Genomic DNA, 22961 nt, shown 5'->3' on the forward strand with positions numbered 1-22961 from the left:
GGGCACAGGGATCACTTGACATTTCCCTCCAGTCCCATATGGACTGGATGGGCTCCAAGGGTCAAAGGAAGTCCTTAAGCGAAGTCAGAGGCAGCATCTTCCGCATAATTTGTGGGGCCAAGTGTCAAATGAAAATGGGAGGCCCCTTGTTAAAAATGATTAAGGATTTCAGGAAGGTGACAGCAATGCATGAAACCAAGGCCCTTCTGAGCATGAGACCCTATGCAACTGTATAGGTTGCACATCTGTAAAGTCACAGGAACTGGCATTTGGGATGTGTTGAAACAGAGTGCACAGGAATGACGAATACCTCAGTGATGTGAGTGGGCTACCATCAGAGTCTCCTACAATCCACCCAAATGCACTCAACTACAACTCTGATTATCTCTTTTAATTGGATGTCCAGAAAGGGAATTACCAGATAAAAGCCTATAAATGTGTTTATGTCTCTTGACATCAATTGCCAAATTCTATATAGGAAAATTACATAAATATTCCTGACAGTAGCTCTGTTCACTGTATCCTTACTAAGGTGAGTATAATTTTTCTTTATTTATATAAATTTGAAGGTGTCAAAAATGGCATTTCAAAGTGGTTTCTACCGTGCATTGTTTTTGCTAAAGATAATATGGAGAATATTTGCATATATTTTCGGTCATTTGTATTTTGTATCTAAAATTCATGTGAAAATGCAAAGGAGCCACAAAAGCCAAAATAATTTTGACAAAAAACAACACTTTGTACTTACACTACCTGATTTTAAAACTTACTATAAAGCTACAGGAATCAAGACACTGTGGTGTTGGCATAAATTTGGCATCAATGAAAAGGATGAGAGTTCAGAAATAGATGCACACGAATATGATCAATACATTTTGGGCAAAAAGTGTGAAGGAAATGCAGTGGAAAAAAGATGGTCTTTTCAACATATGGTGATGGCACAACTGCATATCCATATGTAAAACAACAAAAACAAAACTTCACCCTTAGCTTAGACCATATAGAAAATGTGGTATCTGACAGAAGACCGGTGATTTCGGCATTTTCAACTGAGGTACTGGGTTCATCTCACTGGGGAGTGCCGGAAGATCGGTACTGGTCAGCTGCTGCAGCCCGACCAGCGAGAGCTGAAGCAGGGCGAGGCATTGCCTCACCTGGGAAGGGCAAGGGGGAAGGGAATCCCTTTTCCTAGCCAGGGGAACTGAGACACACAACACCTGGAGTATCGGGTAACTCCCACCCCAATACTGCGCTTTGAGCAAACAGGGAAAATCTAGAAGAAATGGATAATTTCCTGGACACTTACAGTCTTCCAAGGCTAAACCAGGGAAGAAGTTGAATCCCTATGAATAGACCAATAGCAGGCTCTGAAATTGAAGCAACAGTGAAAATAGCCTACCAACCAAAAAAAGTCCAGGACCAGATGGATTCACAGCTATGAATTCTACCAGAGGTACAAGGAGGAGTTGGTACCATTCGCTGGAAGTATTCAATCAATAGAAAGGAATCCTCCTAACTCATTTTATGAGGCCAACATCATCTGATACCAAAGCCTGGCAGAGATACAACAAAAAAGAAATTTTAGACCAATATCCTGATGAACTGTCGATGCAAAAATCCTCAATAAAATACTGGCAAGCAGTTCAGCAACACACATCAAAAAGCATCCACCATGATCAAGTGGGTTTCATCCCTGGGATGCAAGGCTGGTTCGATACAGCAAATCAATAAACATAATCCAGCATATAAACAGAACCAAGACAAGAGAACCACATGGTTATCTCAATAGATGCAGAAAAGGCTTTTGACAAATTCAGCAGCCCTTCATGCTAAAAGCGCTCAATAAATTAGGTATTGATGGAGCGTGCCTCAAAATAATGGAAGCTATTTATGACAAACCCTGGCCAATATCATACTGAATGGTAAAAACTGAAAAATTCCTTTGAAAACTGGCCTGAACAGGGATGCCCTCTCTCACCACTCCTATTCAACATAGTGTTGGAAGTTCTGGCTAGAACAATTAGGCAAAAGAGAAATCAAGGGTATTCAGTTAGGAAAAAGAAGAAGTCAAGAGTGTCCTGTTTGCAGATGACATGATTGTATATTTAAAACCCATTGTCTCAGCCCAAAATCTCCTTAAGCTGATAAGCAACTTCAGCAAAGTCTCGGGATACAAAATTAATGTGCAAAAATCACAAAAGCATTCTTATGCACCAGTAACAGACAAACAGAGGCAAATCATGAATGAACTTCCACTACAATTTAGCTAAGAGATCAAATACCTAGGAATCCCAGCTTACAAGGGATGTAAAGGACCTCTTCAGGAGAACTACAAACCACTGCTCACTGAAATAAAGAGGACCTAAACAAATGGAAGAACATACCATGCTCATGGATAGGAAGAATCAATATCGTGAAAATGGCATACTGCCAAAGGTAATTTATAGGTTAATGCGTACATCAAGCTACCAATGAGTTTCTTCACAGAATTGGAAAAAACTGCTTTAAAGTTCATATGGAACCAAAAACCCGCATCTCAAGACAATCCTAAGTCAAAGGGCAAGCTGGAGGCATCCGCTGCAAGCTTCAAACTATACTACAAGGCTACAGTAATAAAACAGCATGGTACTGGTACCAAAACAGAGATATAGACCAATGGAACAGAACAGAGTCCTCAGAAATAATACCACACATCTACAGCCATCTGATCTTTGACAAACCTGAGAGGAAACAAGAAATGGGGAAAAGGATTCCCTATTTAATAAATGGTGCTGGGAAAATTGGCTAGCCATAAGTAAGCTGAAACTGATCACTGCCCTCCTTATCACGAAGGTATTCAAGATGGATTAGAGACTTACAAATGTTAAGACCTAATACCATAAAAATCCTAGAGGAGAAAACCTAGGTAGTACCATTCAGGACATAGGCATGGGCAAAGACTTCATGTCTAAAACACCAAAAAAGCAACGGCAGCAAAAGCCAAAATTGACAAATGGGATCTCATTAAACTAAAGAGCTTCTGCACAGCAAAAGAAACTACCGTAAATTGAACAGGCAACCTACAGAATGGGAGAAAATTTTTGCAATCTACTCATCTGACAAAGGGCTAATATCCAGAACCTACAAAAGAACTCAAACAAATTTACAGAAAAAACAAAACAACCCCATCAAAAAGTGGGCAAAGGATGAATAGACATTTCTCAAAAGAGACTTCATACAGCCAACAAACACATGAAAAAATGCTCATCATCACTGTATCAGAGAAATGCAAATCAAAACACAATGTGATACCATCTCACACCAGTTAGATGGCGATCATTAAAAAGTCAGGAAACAACAGGTGCTGGAGAGGGATGTGGAGAAATAGGAGCCTTTACACTGTTGGTGGGATTGTAGCTGGTTTAGCCATTATGGAAAACGGTATGGCGATTCCTCAAGGATCTAGAACTAGATGTACCATATTAGCCATCCCAGCAGGGTTCTGCAAGGATTATATAAATTATGCCTGCTCCTAGGAACACATGCTGCGTATGTTTATTACCTGTACTATTCACAACCAGCAAGACTTGATCAGCCCAAATGTCCATGTAAGTGACAGATTGGATTAAGAAAATGTAACATATACACCATGGAATATGCAGCCATAAAAAAGGATGAGTTTGTGTCCTTTGGGGACATGGATGCATGGAATCCATCATTCTTAGCAAGCCTATCCACAAGAACAGAAAGGCAAACACATGTTCTCACTCATAGGTGGGAACTGAACAATGGAATCACTTGGACTGCGGGGAAAGAAACATCACACACGGGGGCCTATCATGAGGGAGGGGGAGGGATTGCATTAGAATTATACCTGTTCATAAATAGGCAGTTGATGGGTGCAGCACACCAACAAGGCACAAGTATACATATGTAATAACAAACCCTGCCGTTTATGCACATGTACCCTACAACTACAATTATAATATAATAATAAGTAAAAAAAAGAAAATGTAGTATATATGCCATTATCTATCTATCTATCTATCTATCTATCTATCTATCTATCTGCTCATCTGCCATCTTGTCTGTCTATCTATCTATCTATCTATCTATCTATCTATCTATCTATCTATCTATCTATTTATACAGCCTGTTTATCCAACTGCCTAATTCTTTTCTGTTTTTTAGGTTGGATTCTCTCTTAGGCTCTCAGGAACAAACGTTGAATGAAAATTTTAGTACCTGTTTGGGAGGTGATACTATTGGGAGGTGGTACTAGGAAACACCCCATAGAGGAGTGCAGAAATGAGAAAGAGAAAAAAATTATATCTCCATATATATATACGTGCACACACACACATGCACACACACACATACTAGGGAATACTACGCAGCCATAAAAAAGAATGAGATCATGTATTCTGCAGGAACATGAATGTAGCTGGAGGCATCATCCTTAGCAAGCTAACATAAGAACAGAAAACTAAATACCACATGTTCTCACTTATAAATGGGACCTAAATGATAAGAACTTATGACCACAAAGAAGAAAACAACAGACACTAGGATCTACTAGAGGGGGAGAAGGCGAGGAGGGAGAGAAGCAGAAAAGACAACTATTGGGTATTGGACTTCATAACTGAGTGATGAAATAATATGTACAACACACCCCCCATGACACATATTTACCTATGTAACAAACTTTCATATGTACCCCCAAACAGAAAATAAAATTTTTTTAAAAAAAATTAACTCAAAATGAGTCACAGAATTAAAACAAGACTGAAAAGTATAAAACATCCAGCTGAAAACAAAAATTTTAGAGACAACAAAGATTTCTGAATAGAACATAGCACAAATTATTAAAGAATAAGTTGAATTTCATAAAAATTAATATGATAACTTTTCACCTTCAAAAGTCACTGTCAAACAAATGAAAAGACAAGCTGCAGACTGGGAGAAGATATCTGCAAAAGGCATACCTGATAAAGGGCTGCTTTTAGATATAAACATTTTATAACACAATTAATAAAAAGACAGTCTAACAAAAGTCGGCAACATATTTGAGAAGACATTTATCAAAGATGTATGGATTGCAAATAAACAAAAGAAATGGCCCTCAATATCATTGATCATTAAACAAACACAAAATCACAATGAGATACCACTACACATCTACTGTTATGTCTCCAGTTAGAGAAACGAACAAAGCCATGTGTTGGCAGAATGTGGTACAAATGGAACTCTCATGTATTACTGTTGGAAATGTAAAATGGAACAGCCACTTTAGAAAACATTGTCGTAGTTTCTTATAGAGTTAAACACACAATTATCATGTGACCCAAAAATTTCATCCTTAAATAATTTATTCAAGACAAATATTAATAAAAACATACCCCCATACATGGACTTGAACTTGAATGCTCACAGCAGTTTTAAGCCAAAAAGCTGAAAACAATCTAAATGTCCATCAGTTTCTAAATGACTAAGCAGATTGTAGTATATCCACAGAAATGTTACTTGTCAAGAATACTGATGAGGGCACAATATATATACATCTCAAGTAGTATGCTTAATGAAAAATATTATATACTGTATCATATTAAATACATAGCAAATTATCTTAGCATCATTATCTTTATCATTGATTTATGATGATTTGATACTCTATTACATTGTGTGTGTGTGTCTATTTCAAGACTCATTTTCCATTTTACCTGTCAGTTTACATGCCAGTAACCCTTTTTAATGTATAGTTTTGTATGAGTTTTAATACCTTTCACATCAAATTCTCCCATGAAATTCTTCTTTTACAAGATTTCCCAAGTCACTTTTTTATTGAAACAGGGTTTTGCTCTATCGCCCAGGCTGGAGTGCAATGGTGTGATCTTAGCTCACTGCAGCCTTCAGCTCGTGGGCTCAAGCGATAGTCCTGCCTTGGCTTCTCAAAACATTGGGATTACAGGCATGAGCTGTTGCACCCAACCCCAAGTGAGTTTTAATAGCTTTGGCTTTCAGATGATGTTTAAGATAATTTTACCAAGTTAATAGAAAAAAGCTGACAACAATAAATTACCAAACTACCTCCAAATGATTTCTCAATAAAAATTGTGATAAATTGCAGATTATTTTAGAATAATTAAGATTTTCAAATCTCTAAGTCCTTCAATTATGATATATAATATGTTTCTCGATTTAACTAACTACAGTAAGTAGTTAGGTAGATATAGTAACTACTTATCTACCTAAGTAGTTAGCTACAGTAAGTAGCTGTGGGTAGATATGTTCCAAGTCCCCCAATGGATGTCTGAAATCAAGGATGCTACCAAACCCAATTGCCATCCATTGGAACAGACTTCTGTTCATGTCTTCCATACACAAATTTACTGTCTTTTTCATCTTAACTAAATGCCCACCAAGCACTGCGGCCTTAACTTTTTCAGTGTGAGGTACGTCAGCAAAACTAGCATGCATTTCTTTTTGCTTCTTTGCAATTTCACAGATAGAAGATTCATTTTTACTCTAGATCTTAGTAACCTCCGCATATAATTTTTGAATTTATTTAGTCAAGAAATTTGACCTTTTCATTTGATGCCTTCTCTTTAGCATAATTGCTAGTATCACCACTCTTGTGCTTTGAGGGCATTCATAAGTAAAATAAGGGTGACTTGAACACAAGCAACCACAACAGTCAATCTGAGTCCACACATGGCAGCTAAATGACTAATGGGCAGGGAGTGTTTACAGCATAGATAACCGGTGGAAGAGAAGATTCACGTCCCAGGAAAGATGGAGTGGGAAGGTGTGAGATTTCATCATGCTACTCAGAACAGTGTGCACCTTAAAGCTTATCAATTATTTCTGGAATATTTTATTTAAAATTTTTAGATCACAGTTCACCATGGTTAACTAAAACCATGGAAAGTGACACCATGAATAAGGGGGACTACTGTATATTTTCAGGCTTAGGTAACTTGTTAATTCGTATCTATGTATACAGATTTATATGCATGTACATTTCAAATGTATTTATGTAGTGTGCACAAACACCTATATGTATGCTACAGATTTTAAATTGATATTATCCATATACACTTTATAAGTTTTGTTGCATCTTCCACATTACATTTTCCAAATGGTTATTGAAATATATAGGAATTCTTTTTTGTCTATTCATTTTTGTTCTAGTAAATTCAGTATATTTTCTAAGTAGTTCTAAATAATGTATCTGTTATTTCTGTTGCTATATGTTATTTTATCTTAAAAAGTAACAATTTTGGTTGGGCACAATGGCTCATGCCTGTAATCCCAGCATTTTGGGAGGCCTAGGCAGGCAGATCAGGTGGGAAGTTCGAGACCAGCCTGACCAACATGGAGAAATCTCATCTCTACTAAAAGTACAAAATTAGTTGGGCATTGTGGTGCATGCCTGTAATCCCAGCTACTCGGGAGGCTGAGGCAGGAGAATCACTTGAATCTGGGAGGTGGAGGTTGCTTTGAGCCAAGATCGCACCATTGTACTACAGCCTGGGCAGCAAGAGCGAAGCTCCATCTCAAAAAAAAACGAAGGAGAAGTAACAATTTTTACTTTTTCCTTTCTAATCATCACAAGTCTTATTTCTGTTACCAACCTCGCTGCAGTAAATAGAGCATTCAGAACATCAGTCTTACTCCTGATTTTAATAGAATTCCTGGAAAAATTTGCCATTAGTAAGAGGTTAGGGAATGTGTTAAAGAAGAATCCTTATTGAAGCAAGTCTAGGGATGGGGGTTAGATTTTATCTAATATCATTTTAGCATTGAACTAGGAATTTGTCCAGATCACAGCATGGACAAGAATTATACCAGAAACACGGATGAGGCTGCTTACACTTTGGCATCCTATTGAAGAAGAAAACAAGCAGTGCAAAGAATGCACATAATATTAAGGGTATGTGAAAGAGGCAGCTCCTTGATGCCTTCCCAGTTAATCAGAGTGAGAAGATGGCTATCCTGAAGGAGTCTAGGACTAGAAGTTCCCAGTTTGGGTGTGAGGTGAAGCTGGAACAGGGAGAAAGGGGACATGTAAGCACTCAAAGTCCATTCTATTACCACATGAAAGCATTATGCACTGCCGTGATATATTTTCAAATTCTATTTCTTCATATATCATTGTTCTTACTTGAGTGTTCAGCATAGTATATCTGGACACAGCCTAATACAAGAAACTATTAAAGTTCCCATATTTTATTTATTCAAATATATACAATGTATTATAGTAATATATTGCCTTAAAGCTAAGTGAGCTTTTCATTCTTTATAGAGTTTTTACGTGGTTAGGGTAGATATTGTTTAATTTATAATCCAAATATTTTATAAAAAACTTTGACAACAAAAGCATTTTAATTTTAGGATTTCTCAAGTTTTACATATTTGTGTTAAAATTTTGGCAGCAATTGGCATTAGGGTTTTTAGAGCTTCTGAAATAAACTTGAATTTTTTCACCATAGTTGATGCTCTGGAATAGATGGTAGGATAAGGGAAATACCTATATCTTAGAAAAACTGTGACAGTATAAACCTAAATATTTTTTGATGATGTTTGATTTTCAGTCTCCTCCATTTTGTTGCTATAGTTTCTTCTTTCTAATTTACTGGGTCATGTTTTATTTTTCTAATTCATTAATTTGTCTTTATATTTGGTATTATTTTTCCTTGCAATTGCTTTTGTTGCTGTTCTGGCTTTCAATTCACATCTTTAATTGAACTTTAAATATTGATTTTAATTACCTTGGCTAACTTTTATCAAAATGTTTTACTCTCATTAATTCCTATATAGCTTGTATTTACATCTTTAACGTTTAATTTTTTTGTCAAATTTTATGAGAACATTGTTTAACCTCTATTTTATTTATTTACTTATGCCTTAATTTCTGCTTTTATTAACAGACATTATAACATGGAATCTTTATATTTCTATCTGGTAGAATTTTCCTTCTTGTTTAGTCCATGACTAATTATTAAAAATAATCCAATTAATTAAAAATAATAATAATTACTAAAAATATATTGAAATTAAGATATAATCCCTATATTCCTTAAAGTTGAAAAAACCTATCAATTAAAGTGTTGATCAAATTACCTTTCTGCCAAAAATTCTATCTTTTAAATATTAATTATTAACTTTGTTTACCTTTATTTGCCTAATATCATCCATATCTTGTCTGCTGTCATGGTAACTATAAATCTGTTATCAATTATAAACAGGAGTTGTACATGCATTTAAGTTTGGACCTTTAGGGGAATCTGTATGCGAAGAGATAATGTATTAGATATTTCCCTATCATTTTATCATTTAAATAATACAGGGCACAGAAATAAACAAAAGCATCAAAAGTCAAAATTATCTGTAATAATCTTTAGTTTGCCTACAACATCTGTATTCAGAGTGCAGATATAGAGCACTATGTATGATTTAATGTGAAAGGCAACATCTTGGAGTTTTAGAAATTCCTGTAAGAATTTAAAAAAAAAAATCTTCATGATACCCTGCAAACAAATAGTAAAACAGAAATGATATATTATATGAAAGATATATATCGTCATTCTTTTAGAGGGTCAGTTCAGTTTCACAGAAATGCGGAAAGTTGACAGGATCAACAAAGTGTTTTTCTTTTCATGTTAAGTCATCTCATTTGCCAAATAGATCCCATTAATTAAGTAGAGCAACCACAAGGAGAATAAAACAGTAAAAGAAAAATAAAGCACTTTTTAAAAAGTTGTCATGGACAATCAGCTATTTTTAGTGACTGGTTATATAGTCACAGGTACTACTTAGTCCAGTGATGAGACAGTGAAAACCCAAATTTAGAACGTTTACACTGTAGCTCAGTGATGAGACAGTACCTGTCCAACATAATTTTCATATCTTCTTACCCAGACAGGAGTTTTCTTTTCTTTTCTTTTCTTTTCTTTTTTTTTTTGGTTTTTATACTACAGAACAATGGTGAAACTGTTATAAAAAGCTCCTGCTGCTACTTCTTGAGCTAGCTGTGCTACAGTAAAAAAAAAAAAAAAAAAAAACGAAAAATAAAAAACAAAAACCACAACTCGCTTTAGAACTGAAAGGCAGGTTTGAGATTTAGTTCTGACACTACTAACAGTTTGTCATTGAGAAAGCCATTTAAACTCTAAGTTTCTGTTATATTACTTGTAATATGGAAAACTTTAGGAAAGAGAGAGAAACTTATATTTAATGAGACCCTCCTCTTTTCTAGACTCAGTATCAGGAGATTCTTAAACACTCTCTTATGTAATCTATACAGTAATTAAAGTGTTATGTGTGATTAGTGGCAATTTATAGATTTTGAAATTAATATTCCATAAGTTTAGAACTAAGCTATTGGTCACACAACTACTAAATATTTTGGGTCTAAACTGTGGTCTGTCTGACTCTGAAAACATGTGGACATACTGTGTTAGGGCATGAGGAACCAAAAGGAAACTCTAGAAATAGCAGAAATGAAGAAATCACTGTTTGACTTTAGTAGCTGACTAAACATTGTGGATAAAATCAGTAAACTTGAAGACAGGTCAAGAGAAAAATTCCACACTAAAAGAGAAAGGGATGATGATGATAATAACGTAACAATAATATCAACAAGAAAGTAGTGTATGAAATATGTGGGAAGTATAAAATAATCAAAAGTACTTGCATTTGGATTCCCAGAAGGCTGGAAGAGAGAGAGACAAGGGGGCAGAAGAAATATTTGAAGACATAACAGGCAATAACTTACTGAACCTAACGAAAAGTTCAGCTCACAAACCCCAGAATTTCACGGAGTCCCAAGAGTGATAAATACCAAGAAGCAACATTAGCTAGAAAACAATAAAATGACATTTAAAAAGTGTTGGTAGGAATTAAAAAAAAAAACTGTTAAATATTCTATATATAGTGAAAATATCCTTTTATATTAAAAATATATATTTATGTTTTTAATATTTAAAAAATCGTTTTTAAAGCATTAAAGCAAAACAAAGCTAATTGCAAACAGAAAAAAAAAATGGAATAAAATTATTTCTACTTGACCTGTACTTTAAAAGATATTAAAAGACAGTTCTTCAGATGAAAGAAAAACATTACCATATGAAACTTTGACTCTTCAAGGCAAGAATGAAGAACAGCAGAAAGGGTGAATATTTGGGCAAATATTGAAGGCATTTCGTAGTAGATCTATTTACATAATAAGATATATTATGATGCTATAGTAGATCTATTGATGCCTCCACTCCCCCAGTTTAATTCTTTGTTTGTGTTTGTATATTAATGGCCCCCAATTAATCACGCCTCCCAGTATTAATGCTCATGAGAAGTCTCCTCTCAGATTCACTCAGTGTTACCATGTGACTTTCTTTGGCCAGTTAACACACATGACATAAGCAGACACTCAAAAAGAGCTGGCATATAAAGGCTAGTCCTGGAATTCTTCGTGGAGTCCAGCTCCATGTTGTTATAATGAGGTTACCTTGAGACAGACCTCGGAGGAGGAGAGGCCTTTTTGAGCATTCCAGCTCCAGCCAAGCTCACAACTGAATTCAGCCATTTGACCCAAACTAACATCACAGAGAGTAGAATTGCTTAATTGAGCACTGTCCAACTCCTGACCAACAAGATGTAAAAAATCAATAAATCATCATTGTTTTCAGCTGCTAACATTTTTTCTGGAGCAGATACATATCTATAGAAATGGAATTGTGTGATAAGATTCTTATCTTGCTCATGAAGTAGGATATATTAGTTAAGGTAGACTGTGATAACTTAAAGGTGAACATTTTAATTTTTAAGTAACTATTAAAACTTCGTAGTAAATGTAGCCCAAAAAAATCAATAGAAGAAATAGAATACTGAATAATTTCCAATTAATTCTAAAGACATCAGGAAAGGATGAATAGATAAAGAATAAATGGTATAAAAAGGAAAAGAGAATGCCTACCAAGATGGCAAGTTTAAATACAAAATATCAACTAATATAATAAAAATAAATTATCTAAACACTCAATTGAAGGCAGAGAATGTCAGATTGAAAAACAGAACAGGACTTCTCTAAATTTTGTTTATAAGAAGCAGATGTAGATGGTATTAAGAGATACATAATTTAAACATGTCAGATACAGCTAATGCAGTCATTTGTTGGAAATTTGTAGCCTGAAATGCCTGTTAGAAAAGATACGCTAACAATTAATATGCTAAGCATCCAACTTAAGAAATTTGAAAAAAAGAAAGGAAGAAGTCTAGAAAATGTGGAAGGAAGAAAATAATAAAACAGAAAACAAAAATGCATTCAAGAGGATATAAAATGTAGTTCTTGGAACAACTAGAAAAAGCTACAAATCTCTGCAAGATTGATTAAAAAGAAAGTGATAGAAGACAAAAATAAGCTATATAAGGAATGAAAAGGAGACAAACTAAGATAAGGCAAACAGTTTCAACAAGGGAGGAATACTGTGAACAACTTATGGAAATTTATTTGACAATCAGATCAAATAAAAATTTTATAACACATTATATATTACTAATCTAATTTAATAATATAGAAAACCTTGATGAATGTGTAACCATTACATAAATTGAACCATTTGTTAAAATCTATCTTCTAAAATAAAACAAATCTCTCAGAGATATAAACCTATAGTAACAATTAAGGCAGTGTGACACTGGCACAGGGATAGAGAAGGAAACCTACAAAACAAAATATAGACTCTTCAAACTGACCCCTTGATAAAGCAATACTGAAAGTGACTAGAATCAATGACTGAGATACAGGAGTAGCTTGCCCAGTATACACTTTGGAAAGACCAAGTTTTAAATCAGACAAGACGGGTTGGAGTTTGCTTAGGTTCACTTTTTTTCTAGTTTCTTCAGTTATAATATTGGAAAACAAAACCAAAGAAAGGAAAAACGATGTGCAGTCTTTTTATATGTATTGAATAAAAGGATTTGAGAAAAAAATCGGTACTTAACACATTCTCAAGTAAGTAATGTCACTGTTCTCTTCAACTGAGATCCCCACACATTAAAGGAAATGATGCTGGATTAAAGAGAAGGTAAGTAAGAAAAATGAGACAATTCACATTTATTATTGTGTTCTTCCTTTATCTTTGCATTACTTTCTTTGTATTTTTGACAGTTTCACTGATTTATAAAAGTTAAAATTAGCAAAGCGAAACCTAGATTTGATCAGTAAGAATATAACTAGTTTTCTCTCTTTTAAATTTTCCTCCCCCTCATCCCTCCCTCCCTTCCTTCCTTCCTTTGAAAATGATTGCTACAGTTTTCGTGAAAAACACGTAGCGAGTCATGATATGAAAGCATGCCTTAGGCAAGGGACAGAGGGACTTTGAGAAGTCTCAGAGTCAGTGTACAATCCAAGAAGCTGTTTTATTGCCCACTTCTTTGCGTGTTAAAATATTCCCAGTTGAGAGCTGGGATAATAACTCCCAATGATAATTTTTATTAATTAAGTTTTTGTTAGAATTTAAAAAGAAATTATGTCTTTTGTTTTAAAAGCCTCAGGACATAAACGGATTGTAAACAAATCATTAATTAAACATTCTAAACAACCAACAGTAACATTAGTAAAATGATGAGGGGAAATTAAGCTTTTAGGAAAACACTGTACCCAGTAGACAAACTATCTTGTTCATTAAGATCAAGATCAAAAATTGTCAGCTTGCTTAAAATTCAATACTGGACACCTATAAGTGTGTCAGAGAAGCCTATGCAATAATGTTAGATTTCTGAGCTATTCAGCAATTCTTGAGGTTCTGAGAATGCCAAATGCTCACGTGCCACTATTTTGACAGAGTTATAGAGACCCTGAATTAACCTTATAAAGAGATTCCTGTTTCTTCGTGACAGGGATAGATTTGACACCTTGTGGCTTACCATTATCTGCCTTGAGAGTGTTCCAGCTCTGTGAACTTTTTCTAACAAGCTGAAGCAGGGAGTTTTCCTAATACATCCAAATTATATGCAGTAATATTTCTTTTGTGAATAATAGATATGACATTTCCACCAGGCAATTTAATATGCCATGGTGAGATTAATGAGCAAACATCTAATAAGTTTGTTATTATTATATTCCTCTTTGCATTAACAAAATAGAACAATAGTTTAACAATGTGTTGCCACAATTTTTTTCACATTAATACATCTTCTCATTTCCATTTCTACTCAGTGTCCTGTCTCAACTCTCACCTAATACGTTGAGAATAAAGAAGAAAGAAAAAAAGGGAATTAGCAGGTATTTTGTACTTAACATATACCAGGAAAAATGCTCTTTTCCTCTTTATTATCTTATTCCATCCTTAAAATAGTTTTATGTGATAGTCCACATACTCTTCTTCATACGAATAAATAAAAAGTAAAACTCAGAAAGGTTATGCCACCCTCCAATGTCACACAGCAAATAAACTGCACAGTGGAGATTCGAGTCCTAGATCGTGAGACTGCAAAAGCTAGGCAGAATATTCAAGCAGCACTCATTTTGCATTTCCCAGTCATTGTGTGATATCTTATAATGTCTCAAGCAATTAAATCCTATGGATCCTCATTCTAACCTTGAATATCAGAAAACTTTAAGCCAAGAATAATAAATAATTCACACTTCTTCTAGGTCAAGCCAGATTTATCCCCTAGTATTAAAGCTTTGAGCCTGATAGTATAAGTAGCATCTTCATTTTAAAGATGAGGGTAAAGAGGTATAAAAAGGGTAAGAAACTTACACAAGATTACATAGATGGTCAATGTTAGAACTAGACTGGATCTTCTAATGGTTATGTTGTATACTGCCTTCACGACATAAACCAGCAGAGATAGTTTTAAAAGTGGCTAAGAACTTTAATTTTCATTTCTGTTCACATTATTCCAATTATATTTTTTCTGATAAGATACATAGTATGTTGACATCTAGGCTGGGAGTCATTGAGTTACCGCAGCCTAATCTTCACACAGAGGATGAGAACGCATGGTATATTTTTCTATACCTAAGATCATGTTTGAAGCTAAAAGGAACTTGCAAATTCAAGTAGGTTAGCTAAAAGAAAAAATAGTACATAAAAAATAACTTAAACTCTCCTGATGCCAGAAATACAGTTTTATATTTTAGTTTTTGAAATTGTTTTTGGAATATCATTACCCAAATATATTACCAAGCAAATGAAAGTAGTTTTAATCTCTCCTATAATGAAGCAAATACTTAAACATTATTTTAAAAGTTATTTTTGATCAAACTAATACTTCACGCATTATAAATTAAAAAGGATTATGACTTATCCAGTAGCCCTAATAGCTAATAATAAATATGTTTTTTTCTCTTTTTTTGATGTACAATTTATAATGGTGAAATTATAATGAATTTGTTTTTCTCATGCTTCTTTCAGTTAATGTTCTAACACAGGAATTTCTCTGTTTTGTTATCCATTGCTGCATAGTAGGTTACCTCAAAACCCAGTGGCTTAAAACAATAAAAAATTACTCAAAATTTCTGTGAATCAGGAATCCTTAGCTTACCTGGGTGGTTCTGGCTCAGGGCCTCTCATGAGGTCACATTCAAGGTGTCAGCCAGGACCACAGTCATTTGGCAACTTCACTGAGACAAGAATCCGCTTTCAAGATGGCTCACTGACAGAGCTGTTGGCAGGAAGCCTCAGTTCCTCACTGGCTATTGGTGAGAGTCCCCACTTCCTCCCTATGTGGATCTCTCTGTAGGACTACTCAGATGTCCCCACGGTGGCATGGCAGCTGGCTTTCCTCAGAGTGTATTTAAAGGGTACTGAGATGGAAATAATAGTGTCTTTTATGACCTAATCTCAGAAGTCACATGTCATCATTTCTGTTCTACCCTTTCAGTTACATAAGTTGACCCTATTCACCATGGGAGAGGCCCACACGAATGTACATATCAGAACACAGGAGTCACTGTGGCTTACCTCGGCTACCACATTATTATTAACAATTTAAAAATACTTTAATATACTGGTATAAAGAACTGCTTCTGTTTTCCAGGAAATAGCTTTTATAGCCCTGGAGTTGAAAAAAATGATTGGTAAATATATGCTATTCACAGGTCAAGGAACACTCGGATCTTGCCATAGATCCCACATGACCTCTGAGAGTCCTTCTCCTGTAATACCTCTGAGATTGTCTTTTCACATAACTGGCATCACTACCTGCTATATTTATTCCCCATTATTTTCTGGGACCACCGCATTATCCTTCAGTGTATTGCCCCCAAGAGATCATCAAAGAGGAGATGAAGTGGGATCCATGTCCTTAGAGTCTATTGGGTCTCAACTCATCTCTGGTGACTGCTTAGAAAACAACAGAAGAAAATAACAAAGAAACTTTGCCTCATGCCTCCCTCTTCTCTACATCCTATCCCCCTCAAAACAAGAGAAACACATTCAAGAAGAGGAAGGCTGTGTGTGAAAGTAAACCAACATCTGTATGTGGGAGTCATTCGGAAGTGCTCAGTGAAAATGATATCCAAATATTAGGTATTAATAACATTGGCACTCATTCTAGGAAAGAAGAACACATTCTCATTCTGTTGTTTTAAAATCCTTGATTACTACATCTTGGAAAGTGAGGATATAGGAGGACCAGAGAGAGTTTATAAACATGCCAATAAGGAAATAGACCCCCTTAGTCAAAGTCAGTTAGGAAACAGTATGCATTACATTGATAATTATAACTGTTCGATTAAAACTGTGGACTTGTTAAAGGTATCCAGTTGGAGGCAAGGTTCTATTAAGGGGCAGTATATGGACAGAGTCCTGACTCTTAGGGCCTAGGCCTAGGTCATTAAATCTTTGAGTTCCTAAATCATCATTCTAATGATAACTTGATTGTGTTACATATTCAAAACTGCTTTCTTCTTTTTTAACAGAATGGTAACACATGCATGTCCACACTCAGTAAGCTCCAGAAATGGTTTTCACTCTAGAAATCCAAGTGAGGTTAGCAGACACATGGCAATTGGGAAACTAAAGGCAAATCATGAAACACTGAGATCAATTTCGTATTTATTAAATTTTCTGCCTGTGATTTTATTTCATTTTTTTTTGCAGTTTTTCAGCGTCAAACATAAAATGACATTTTCCTGAAACAAATAAAACAATAATCAGTTGTGATCATTAATATAATTCTAACTGTATGCTAGTCACTGCTCTAATTGCTTTACAGATATTATCTCACTGAATCTGCCCAAAGCCCTAAGATTTTTAACCTGGTTTTCTAGATGAAGAAACTGAGACACATACCCATTAAGTTGCCCAAGAGTCACATAGTTGCTAAGCAGAGGAACTAAAATCTGAAAGATGGGAAAGTCTGGGTTCAGAGGTCATAACCTCAAACTCCCCTGTATGCTGCCTCCCAATTACAGAGAAAGTGAGACAAATCAAATCTGTGGAGTTCTTGGAACCTAATTCATTTGATGATAGGCAAACTGTTCACAGTGCTCAAATATTAATTGCCTTACTCTACCATATGTGGAGCATCAGAAAGTTTTCGGAAAAAAATTCGGTATTTTAGGCAAATAGGGATGCATAGGTACGTGATGTAATTCTATTAGAGACCAACATCTGTAATGTGGGTACTCCGCTGTCCTCCTGGTCATGCACATAACAGCAGCACAGGATTGACTTTCATGTGAAAGAGGTCTTAAACCAAAAATAGGTCATTATTTTTCTGTTATATCTTTTTGCGAGAGGTCACTAATTGGAGGATGAATGCCTTTTTGTTTCTGTCTCAGCAGCCTAAGGAAATTTCAGGACTAGACAGTACTTGGATTTGTCTTCCCTCAGACCGAACTTGCAAATGAGGGCAAATATACAAATCATTACATTTAAGAGAAGACAGATCTCTTATCAGTGTCAGAAAAAAATGGAAACTAAAAGCTCATAAAAATGCTAATGATTGTATCTTTCCCAAATGCTCTGGTTTAATACAAAGTTTCTTTTTGATAATACCACTATATAATGCTCTCCTCCCTCTCACCTGGTAATCTCCATTTCTCAGTGTGAACTTGGAACAAATAACATAAGTCTATAAAAAGATACTCTGAATTATCTTCCAAATATAATACTTAGATAATAATGTGATTGTTGGGAAAAGTAGCATACTTTGCTTGTTAGCAGTGGACTCAGATGTGGATGCTCCTCTGTCCTAGCTCTTCTCTCACCCCGTTACTGCTCTCCAGCAGCAGTGTCTGGGAGCCCGTTGGGCATGTGCTGCACCATGGAGGCCACTCTCTATGCACCCCCATTAGCTTCCGTCCTTCATTTTCAGTAAAGTTCCTTGCCATCATTCCTTTAAAAACCAAACAGAGAGAATTGTTGTTTCTAATTGCGTGGCTATTGTCACCCCTGTAGTTATAAGCCTGGGTTTGCTTAAGTAAATAAATGGGGCCTGATGCACTGAGGCTACCATATTCATTGAGAAGATTTCCATTGAAATCTATGACCTCATCATTTACATACAAGCTAGTTCTGCCTCTTGCTTGAGTAAAATCCATTGACTAAAGTTGAAAAATATAATGGAAAGTAATCAAAGACACAAAACGAATTATGAAGCAATGGTAAGCCATGAGGTAATTTTTTATTGATTCTTAGCAATAAGCCTTTTCCCTAGATAACTGGTATTGTCTTGTTACATGAGATAGAGAAATTCAGTAATCCACAATTAGCCTATTTTTTAGCATAACCTCCCATGGGTGACATCCAATAACCACAATGACCTGATCTATTTCTAAGCCAGTTGGTAAAATGAAGTACCTGCTTACAAATAATGAAAAGCTCCTATTTAAAGTTGTTTGATCTGCTTTTATCCCAGAATTTAAAAAATTTTAAACAATCTGTCAATTACATTTTAAAAAGCTAAGAAAAAATTATGACAGAACAATAATTATACAGCAAATTATATGATATTTAATTTTAAAATTGGATGTAGAATTCTATTATATTCGAACTTCATATTTTTGCTTTTGTTAAATTTTTGTTTTGAAAATGGACTTACTGCAAAATAGCATAGCAATTAACAAATACTGTATCTGGTTTTGTTATTGCTCCAAAAGATCATTTGTGACCTTAATAAAGAAGCAGTTTTACATAAATATATAATTCTCATTTTGAAGACTCTTTTTTGTTGTTGTTGTTCTGTTTCTAAAATCAGAAAAACAGTGTAGATCAGACAAAAGTGATTGGCTTGTCCTAGTTAAGACTGGCCTAAATGAAATTTAGTTGGTGATTTAAATTTCCAAGTATTAAGACAAACTCAATCAGCTTCTAAAGTAAAACCTAGTAGAAACACAGCTTCTGTAACTAGAATTTGGTGGTTGGAATATTAAATGTTGTTTTATATAGTCAACACTTGTCATTCTATACACTGTCAGATTCTGTTTGTTTTTTGACTGGGTTTGTTACTTCTTTCTTGTCTTTGTGCTGCTGGGTCATATTTTCCCCCATTTTTCATGTTTTTTTCTTAATTTCCTAAAGACTTTCTTCACTTCCTTTCTGCAGTTACACAAAGCAGAGTTTGTTTGCTTGCTCTGTGACTGACTCAGTCTAATATATTGGAAAAACAGCTGTATACACTAAAAATAGAGATACTACAGGATTTTTTGTTGTTGTTGCTGTTGTTATCTGAACACTATTATTATGAGCTAAGAATGCACTTGTAATGAACTCACAAAATGACAAACTACCAATTGCATTTAGCAAGTGTCTTGTGTTTTTAGAAGTGTGATAGAAGATCATAATGTGATGAACAAGAAATACTATAACAGAGTATCTAACTTGAGATCAGGCATGAGATGACATCAGCTTGTGGGTGCTTAGGTCATTCTGTGGAAGGTAGTGGTACCCAGGTTTCATAATGGTTTCCAGTGATGTGGGAATCCTGGTGTTCACACATTGTGTAGTTCCCTCCCACACTGTACCAGGGCTAGCCTGTGTGATCAGTACAATATGGTGGAAGTACTTCCGAGATGGGGTCATAAAAAACAACTCAGCTTCCGTTTCAATCCCTGTCTCTCTCTCAAATCAACTCCTTTGGAGAAAGCCAGTGGCCATGTGATGAGCAGTGTTATGCAGAGGCCCACAAGTGGGGAACTGAGGCCAGGCCTAATGGTCACATGTGAGAGAGTATGAAAGCAGCTCCTTCAGCCCAAGCAAACCTTCAGATGACCGCAGTTCCCGCCAACTTTTGAATACAATTTCATGAGAGATCCTGAGTCAGACTCACCCTACTTGTACATTCCTGGACTCCTAAACCTAATTAACTGTGTGAACTAATAAATGTTTGCTATTTTAAGCTGTTAAATTTATGGGTAATTTGTTACAAAGCAATAGATAGCTAATATCTTGCATTAGCTGTCTAATACAAGGACTATTGCTAGGGGCTTAGGAAAAGGTTTTAGTTCTCAAGGAGTGGGCAGGACAGCGTTGTAGGTCACCAACCAAGTGAGCTGCCCCAAGGGCAATAATCAGTGAAAAAGAGATGCAAAGCCACAGATTTGGCTTCATAACCTACAATGGAACCAACACATAACACTTGCTAAGTTAGTTTCAGTAAACATATTAATAACTCCTTTAGGTTAACTCAAAACAGTTTAACAAGAAAGGTTGATTTTCTCATTTTTACATACAAAGAAGGGCAAATCTCAGATTCTCAGTAATTTTGAGGTCGTACAAATGTCAAGTGGCAGAGCTAAGAGTTCAAACTCAGTTTTGTTCGACATTAAAGGCCACATTCTGTTTGTTTGTTTGTTTGTTTTACACAGACCCTTGGTCTTTTGCCCCAGCTGGAGAACAGCGACATGATCATGGCTCACTTTAACCTTGAACTCCTGGGCTCAAGCCATCCTCCCACTTCAGCTTCCTGAGTAGCCAGGACTGCAGGTGCATACCACCACACCTGGTTAATTTATTTTCATTCTTTAAAGAAATGGAATCTCACTATGTTGCCCAGGCTAGTCTTGAACTCCTGACCTCAAGTGATCCTTTTACCACAGCCTCCAAAGTATTGGGATTACAGGTATAAGCCACCATGCCTGGCCAAAGATCACATTCTTAAACTGCTATATTTTGTGGCCTCTGATAATTTTTAGTACTTACTGAGCCATAATGTATCCCCGTTACTATGCCATCTCTCTTTCTACAGTGAAACAAACAAATAAACAAAAACTTCTCTAATCCTAAAACTACCTACAAGGTAGATATTACTTCTGTAAATAAATAAATGGAAAGGGCCTTTTTAAAAGTGCAAATATTAACATAGGAAATAGAATGATTTTAAAAATTCATTTCATTCCTCAGAGTCTCCGGTAAGAATACCTCTGAGCTACACACTTATTTTGTTATATCTCCAAATTAAAAACTCTCATGCCACTATTAACAGATTTATCAGAAGGATTATTTCCTCTTCTATTTTTTTTTTTTTTTTTTGAGATGGAGTTTTTCTCTTGTTTCCCAGTCTGGAGTGCAATGGTGTGATCTCGGCTCACTGAAACCTCCGCCTCCCGGGTTCAGGGAGTCTCCTGCCTCTACCTCCAGAGGAGCTGGGTTTACAGGTACGTGCCACCATGCTGGACTAATTTTGTATTTTTAGTAGAGACAGGATTTTGCCGTGTTTGTCAGGCTGGTCTCAAACTCTTGACCTCACGTGATCCACCAGCCTCGACTTCCCAAAGTGCTAAGATTACAGACATGAGCCACTAAGCCCGGCCTTTTCTAAATCATTCACTCTGTTCCTCCTTTCCCTTAGCTTGATATGGAAACACAGCCTGTGTGCCTTCTTTGTAAACATAAATTTGAGAGAAATGGAAAGCAAACTTTTAGATGTATCTGAGACTATTTAGGTAGAAAGCTCTAAGGAAGCCATGCCTCAAATTATAGTATCTGGGCCCTGTTCTTAACATGAGAAAATTAATTATTAGCATTGAAATTTACAATAAAAATAAGAGAAAATCTTACACATGAATCCAATTGATGATTGCTAATGACATTTTATTTTATGACACACTTGCTGTTCAGGTGTGACTGTTTAGTCCTGGAACTTAGAGAGACACAGCCTTTTTATAAGGAAGGTCATCTTAAGGGGTAAAGATGAAGCATGTCTTCTAGCCCATCAAACGCTTTTGAAAACTTTACCTCCATTAAAAACAGACATTTGGCAGGGACCTACAAATGTTTAAGTTAAAAGAGATGTGAAGTGAAAAAGATGTCCCTGTATTGTATTAACTTTATTAAGGACTGCATCAGACTCCTCTCAGTGTAGACATATTACTTTGTGATGCAACACACATACACACACACACACACACTCACACGCACACACACATTTCTTATTCCTCTTCTTTTTTCTCTCTTAACTTTAGAAGGAATTGGCTCTTTTCCCCCAAACTACACAAAGAAGAGACCCTCACAGATTATCAACACCTGGAATAGATTTTCTCTTGGCTGTGGTCAAATAGGCATCGTTACTCTGACTTGGGAAATAGATCAGACTCTTGTCTTGCTTGACTTAAACATTTACTTGGTATTAACCTAGTTTCCTTAATTTCAGTGTTTAAGAATTAGATACTCTGAGTATTGAGATCATTTTTCCTCTAAAGTAAGAGTGACCTTCTATTTTCAAAATGTTCTTCCTTTCAATAGTAGATAATGGATCCATGCAGCCTGAAACTCCCAATAACTTCAGCGGCATATGTGATAGAAGCAAAAGTAAATGGTTTGAGAAAGCCTAACAGTAATATTTCCACATCCAGGCTTTACTATTATCAGTGTTAACTGTGATTTATGTTTCAGTTTAATTTCCTAAGTTAAAACATTCTTGGCCACTGTCCAGTGAGTCTAGCCATCTTACTCTTGATTCTGGTCCCAAGCTCACCCAAAAAAATATTTTCAATAAGTCAACAGCTATTTACAGTTTGCTTAACCATT

The 22961-nt window shown here is 35.5% G+C and overlaps 1 long non-coding RNA gene across 2 annotated transcripts in view; it reads right to left on the minus strand.

Moving 5' to 3' along the window:
* LOC103886310 overlaps nt 1-19023 on the minus strand; it is a 56319-nt gene extending 37296 nt beyond the window's left edge. The window contains exon 1 of one of the 2 annotated variants that reach the window (XR_649823.4): nt 15532-19023. This is a non-coding gene — a long non-coding RNA (uncharacterized LOC103886310). The remainder of the gene's footprint in view (nt 1-15531) is intronic. The other variant, XR_001906411.3, reaches the window with a different exon arrangement.
* Between the last annotated feature and the right edge of the window lie 3938 nt (nt 19024-22961).

This window comes from Papio anubis, chromosome 1 (genome assembly GCF_008728515.1).
Source record: "Papio anubis isolate 15944 chromosome 1, Panubis1.0, whole genome shotgun sequence".
Lineage (NCBI taxonomy): Eukaryota > Metazoa > Chordata > Mammalia > Primates > Cercopithecidae > Papio > Papio anubis.